A 6,849-nucleotide genomic window follows, 5' to 3' on the forward strand; every position below is an offset into this window, starting at 1 on the left:
ATGTCATGTTCGTGTGACAGTGGTGTCCCTTTTTATCTTCCAGCTCAGTGTTTACCAGCGTGTTCTAGAACATTCCAACTGTACTGAGCTCGAGGCCCAGCACCCAACTCAAAGAGCAACCAGGGAAATCAGTGCACAGTGTCTGCAAAGCGCACAGCTAGCTGAAATGCTGACTCACATGGTGGCTAGGGCACAGGCAGAGGGTAGCGCTTCCGATTGTTCCTTTAGAGAATTGCTGCATTTGTAAGTGAGGTTTGAGCAGCACTTACACGCAGATAGTTTTGCTGACTGACAAGAAGATGTGGCAGCTTTTAGGTACGTGGATCGGGTGGAGAGGGCTGGGGGAGGCTTGATCACGGCTATCCGTGGATGACAGCGGTTCTTTCCACAGGGTGATAGAGGCTCTATCCAGAAGCTGAGGCCAGCTTTCGTGAGGACATGTGTGAGATGCTGGGTGAGCCGTGCTGCTTCAGAACCCAGACGACAAAGTGAGGCTCCTGGTGGTCGGGGCAGTTGTTCTTCCAGATCCTTGTCTTTGGGAGGATGGGAGCTGGCGCCACGGGCTCTCAAGGAGGATTTCCTCAGCAGGGGATGCAGAGAGGAGGGCTGATGCAGACATGTGGTACAGGAACAGGAGCAGATGCCTTCAGGCATCATGGGTCGCCCCTGGGTCTCTCAAAATCTCAGGGTGCACACACATGAGGGGCCCCCAGATTTGCATGGGCAGGCAGGGCTTCAGATCATTTTTCTTAGGGCATTAATGGAAATGTGACCTCAATTTGTGTTCACAGATTTCGGAGATCTAAACGTATCCAGGGAAGTAGAAGAAATCACTCCAGGAGAGGGCACATTCCCTATTACAAATGGGAATGCATGATGATAGGAAACAATGTAAAGCTCAGGGTTCCTCATCTCTACAAGGCTGCTGCAAAACGACTGGCAATGCCAATCCAGAAAATGCTGCCCTCTGCATGTCAAAGAGGATCTTCTGCCTCTGACAACTCAAAGGGAAAGGAGAGAGGGGTGAAGAGCATCCCTTGCAGATGGTAGCCAGAGATGCCTCCCAGGGTCCTTTGCTTCCTCCCCCAGCAGGGATCAACAGGTCTTCCACCGCATCATAAAAGCTAAGATGTGCTGGCTCAGAGGCCTTCATAATTTGATCACACAATTACTAGGAGGGAAGGGTCGGTGCTTTATGGCCATCAGCTGCGTGGGCACCCTTTCCATTACCATCAGTGCTGGGTCATAATGAAAAATGGGCATGATGCTATTCATTTGAGAGATCTTTAAGGATGAGGCTTTCTGGGCTGGTTTCCTGATGGATTTTTTTTGGTAATGTCACAGTATTCTGCGAGGCCCTCACATGCCTCTTGCTTTACCTCCCTTGGAGAATAAACGAACTTCAAAGGACACCTGCTTCTGATTTATGGTTCAGCCCAGGCCCTTGGCTTTGGCTCTTTCTCCTTCCAAACCAAGGGCTTTCAGGATGAGAGGGCTGTGGGACTCAGCGACTCTGGGTGAGGGTGCTGGGGCAGTGCCATCCTCCACCCTGCCGCCTGGTGGGGTTCCCGCCCTTGGCTGGACCTCCAGGCTTGCTTCCTTCCTCCCAGCTTCCTGCATGGGGCTCCAGCGGCTGCCTGCTCAGTGGAAGAAAGTGCTCTGGGAGGAGGGAGGTCTGGTCTTCAGTCAGGGCTTCAGGTCCCGTGAGAACTTCCAAACCTGCTTGGAGGCCCTTTGTAGGGGCGTGTGGGATTCCCAGTGTCTGCAGAGAAGAGGAGACCAGGTACGTTTCCAACCATTTCCAGCCGTCCTCCTGCTGCATGCCTGACTTGAGGTCTTGTTGCATTGCTTATAACCCACTTGGATACTCTGATCAAGTACTAATTCCTGAGTCCAGACTGCAGCTTGGTGCTCTGGGTTATGAAAGAAGCTACCTGCTGCGGTAGCTTTGGTTCTGAATTCATTCTCTTTCTCTTAGGCCATGCCAGCAGCCCCCTGACTTCTCCCTCCTTTAGTCTTGGCCCTCCAGGCCACGCTTGTCACTGCGGTCTTCAGAGCTGCTGAGCTCCCTGACTCCAGGGTCCTAGTCACATTATATGCTGTGGAGTTTTGGGGGCACCGTTGACCTCAGATATGATGTGAAAGTTGCTCCCTGGAGTCATGCATTGCAGTGGGCACTGGCTGAGAGACTAACTTTTCTAAAACATCAATCTCCCCTGTTACTCCTCCACTTTAAGTCCTTAGGAGGGCTCCCCAATGTCTGCAAGACTCAACCCAAGATCCTTAGCTTGTCTCCCAAAGCCTCCAGACCTGGCTTTTACCTGCCTCTCCGTTGTCTCCTCCCTCCCAGCTCCCTCAAGCTCTCTCCTTCAGCCATACCCAAGGCTTTGCATCTTCTGCATACCAACTGCTGGAATGTCCTCTGCTGTGCATTTGTCACCTTCCCTCCCTCCCTCAACACCGAGTATCATCTCAGCCTCCTTTCCTTCCGTCCTCCACACCTTCTTCCTGAGCCCTGTGACCAGTGCCATCCTCTAAAACATATCCAAAGCTGTACTGCAATCACATGCTTGCAACCTGAGTTTTACTGGACTATGATGTCCTGTGGGATGAGACTGCGTCTTATCCATCACTGTAGCCTCTGGGCCTGGCACAATATATGACCCAGAGTTGGCACACAGTGAGTATCTGAGAAGGAAACGAATGAAATATCTAACAGCCAGAGGCCTCCAGGGCCTCAGAGTCCACCTGGAGAGACACCACACACCTGGCGGGACATTGCTGTAGGAGGACTGCACGCTTTGCTGGGCACTCTGGGCACTCAGAGAGGGAAGGGTGTAGACAGGAGTATTCGGGGAGTATTTCATGGGATTCTAGAACTTAAAGGAAGCTCAGGGATCACTTAACTGTACCAGCTCATCCACGGATGAAGAACCTGAGGTCCAGAGAGAGAAAGAGCCCTGCTTGAGGTCACTTTGAGAGTTGGCTGCAAAGCAAAAAATAACATCACGGCCCCTCAAATCCCAGTCACGGGTTTATAAGAAAAAAGAACTCTTGAAGGGGGAATTAGCAGGCATTTTGAATTTTTCCTGTAAATAATTTAGGGGGAGAGGTATAAAACAAAACAGAATTTTGTTACTAAATATTTATGCTGTAGCTTCTGCTCAGAGAAGATTGTATATGATGTTTTCAATTAGATTCTCTTTATGTGCCTTTAGAAGCGGCTTTTTAAAAAAGGACGGGCTTGTAATGCGTTATTAACACTGACAGCTCCGGTATTCACATTGTGCTTCTGAAGGCATCAGGCGGAGATACTGATCTATCAACATAATCCTCACAAGAGCGTGGCGCTGATTTCAGATGTGACCAGCAGGAATCGCTGTCTTGGCATTCCAGCCAAAACATCCTCATGTGCTTCTAAAGTGGGTGTTCAATCCATTGGTGCTTCCTGGGCATCCATGCCACTGGAACGTGGCTGAATGAGGCTGGAGGGTGGCAGGTGGAGAGCTGAGCTCCCATGTGGGGTGAGGGTGAATTTCAGCTGGAGGAGCCGTCAAAGGCTGTCTCTGAAAAGGAGTCCCAGGGATTGGAACATCTTTGACTCATAAGACTGCCAAGAAAAGCAACATTTAATTTTATGCTTGCTATGGGATTGGCACTGTGCTCAGGGCTCAGAAGGCCTTATCTTTATTTTCACAGTAATCCTGCAAACCAAGTATTATTATTCTTCTCTGGTGTCGGCACAGTTCTAAAATGGCCTGCAAGATCCATATCGCTGGTGTACACACCTGCATAATCCCCAGGACCGTGAACATGATGGACTTCATTCCCATGATTAGACATGTTAGCTGGTCCGTAGACTTTAAGAAAGGGAGATTATCAGGGTGGGGCTGACCTAATCACATGAGCATATGAAAATTATTTTCTTTAAAAATCTGGGCCTAGAGGTCAGAGCCACAGGAATTCAGAGATACAGAGCATGAGAGAGAGCCAATGAGGAAACTTCTCCTGCTGGCTTTGAAGATGGAAGATGGAGGGGCAAGAATCTGAGTACATTGTCTAGTAGCTGAGAGTGACCTTTGGCTGGGAACTGGGAGGGATGGCAGGGACCTCAGTCCCATAGAGACAAGGAACTGAATTTGTCGACAACGTGAATGATCTTGGAAGTGGACCTTGAGCTCCAATAAGAATGCAGTTGCTGACCTTTTAATTTTGGCTTTGTGAGACCCTGAGCAGAGGCCAGCCACACTGTGCCTGGATTTCTGACCGAAGAACTGTGAGCCGATAAATGGGTGTCGTCTTAAGCTGCTCAGCATGTGGTAATTTGTTACACAGCAGTAGAAAACTAATATATTCCCATTTTATAGGTGAAAAGCTGAGGCTGGAAAGAGTTAATTGCCCAGGGCTGCAAAGCTTAGAGGTGAAAGGGTTGGGATTTGAACCCAGGATATCTGACTTCTAAGTGAGTGTTCTTGGACACCAGCAGTGATCCTCAATCTAGCATGGAGGGAGCTTGTGCAAATAAGATTTGGGCATACACAGTGGGTGTAGCAGCTGCCTTCCTTTCCCTGAGTTATGAACCATGGTCTTAGCTCCTGAAACTAATGCTGGTGAGTATACTGGGTATAAATGAAGCCGGGTACCCGAGAGTTACTGTAAATATTCAATAATAACATGATTACCCTTCAACCTTGTTCCCAACACAGACACAGATGAAAAGAAGTTAATCTTGTTAATTTGCTGTTTTCTTGTTTAACCTGAGGGGTAACTCAAGGGTTACAAGGATTTATGAGTTTGTTTTGCAGAAGAAAAAGAATGCCTTTGAGGAAGTTAAGATCACCAGATAACCAGCCCCCAGCTGCCCAGAAGTCTGATTGCCCAAGGGCATATCTGGAGTGAAAGGAACACGAATTTCCCCCTTATTTCTCCAAAACTTCTCCACCCAAGCCCCTTAGCTCTATAAAGACCTCCTGTTTTCTTCTTTCCTTAAGGCATATTTGAGAGAACCTATCCCCCATCTTCTCAGTTTTGTCCAATTCAAATAAACCTTTCTCTATCTCCAACACCAGCGTCTCAGTGATTGGCTTATTGTGCATCAGACACGTGAACTTGAGATTCCTCATGCAGTCCAACACTTGGGGAAAAGACAGGGCTGGTGGAAACAGCCCAATAGAGAAGGACTGCTTTGCTGAGAAGGTGCTCCTACAGCTGTGAAAGGAATAAGTCTAAGCAGCTGGCCAAAGAGAGCTGTTGAAGAAAAGGCTGGGGATATCTCTGGGCCAGTGGTTCTCAAGTTTGACCATGCATTAGAATGACCTGGAGAGCTTTTAAAAAATCCTGGTGCCAGACCATACCCAGATCAGTTCACTCCAACTCTCTGTGAGTGGTATCAGGGCAGCAACACTTTAAATTCCCCAGGTCACTTCAACATTGCAGCCAAGGTTAAGAGTGACTGACCCACAAGTTCAGCTGGCAGGGCAGAGGGCAGAAAACCATGGAGAGGCATGGGAGGTCTAGCAGCTGAGATGGGGGCTGATTCTTTAGGACTTGTGTTGTTCCTGATCTGATCTGATGGCTCTGGGCACCTAGTTAGTCTTATGATGTTATTTCCCAGACTTTCAATCATTGTGGTCACTTTGTTTCTACAGGGAAATTGTGCTTAAAATTCTGAGTGTTGTCAGAGCAATGAGCCCAGATGCCCACAGTGCTGCCAGCATGTGGCTGTCACGTCCTGCATTCCAGGTGGAGCAGGGTGGTTTAGGGACTCAGAGAGCAGGGGTTCTTAATTGAGCACATCACAGTCACCTAGAAGCCTTGTTAAAATGCAGACTCCTGGTCCCACCTCTACAGTGCCCGAGTCCTCAGGTCTGCGTGGGACCTGAGTGGGGACCAAGGGTCTGCATTTCTAACAAGTTCCCAAGTGATACTGCAGCTGGTCTGGGGACAACACTTTGAAAAACAGTTTGAGGAAAAAAAAAAATAAAGTTATTTATTGGCTTACTTAACTGGCCTGGGACTATATCTGCTTCAGGCACATCTGGACTCTCTGCTCCAGCTGTATCAGGCATCTCTCTCTCATCTCCATCCTTCTGTTTCCTCAGGTGAGATTTATTTTCAGGTAGGGTCTCCTTGCTTGGTGACAAAGATGCTCTGGCAGTTCCAGGCTGTTATTGCCTTTACAGTCACGAGCTGGGGCATTTTCACACACATAGCTTATATGCTATGCCACGTCCACTCTACGTTTGTGATGTCGGTTTTGGGACTCCAAGGCATGAGTTAACATTTATTCCTTCTCACTTTCATCACATTATGATTTCTATTTCTATTTCCAGTCTGTTTAGACCTTTCTAGTCCCTGTCTGTTGATGTCATTCTGGATCTCTCCCCCTCATGGCATCCACAAATGCAGATGTAAATTTTACTCATGTGAAGTTCACTGGTGCAAACATGAAATACTTAAAAGCTCTATGGAAAGTCACAGGAAAACTTCTTGCCCAACTCATTGACAATAAAATTCTGAGAGCCATTGTCCAATGCCTTCTTCCAATCAAGACTCTTTACTACAGCATTTCCCCGGTTAGCCAGTCTGGCAAGCAGTTAAAAGGAAAATGTGGAAAATCTGACATGATGTGTCTTTAAAGAGCCTCTGCTTGTTCCTAAGGATTGTTGTGTTTTGTCTAGTCCCCACATACTACCATTTTAACAGAGCTGTTTCCTAGAATTCTTCCTGGGATCCATGTTAAGCTCAATTTTTCTAGTTTGGAGAGTCTGCTTACTAGTTTTTGAAAATGAATATTGCATGAGCCCATCCACAGGCACCTGATGCCTCACCTGCTATCATTGTCATTAG

At 47.9% G+C, this 6,849-nt stretch overlaps 1 long non-coding RNA gene across 1 annotated transcript; it reads left to right on the forward strand.

Moving 5' to 3' along the window:
- Positions 1-378: 378 nt before the first annotated feature.
- Positions 379-5,063, forward strand: LOC138916991 (uncharacterized). The gene is made up of 2 exons (XR_011424293.1): positions 379-488; positions 792-5,063. It is a non-coding gene; the product is annotated as an uncharacterized lncRNA (long non-coding RNA).
- Positions 5,064-6,849: the final 1,786 nt, after the last annotated feature.

This window comes from Equus caballus, chromosome 13, assembly GCF_041296265.1.
Source record: "Equus caballus isolate H_3958 breed thoroughbred chromosome 13, TB-T2T, whole genome shotgun sequence".
NCBI classification, from domain to species: domain Eukaryota; kingdom Metazoa; phylum Chordata; class Mammalia; order Perissodactyla; family Equidae; genus Equus; species Equus caballus.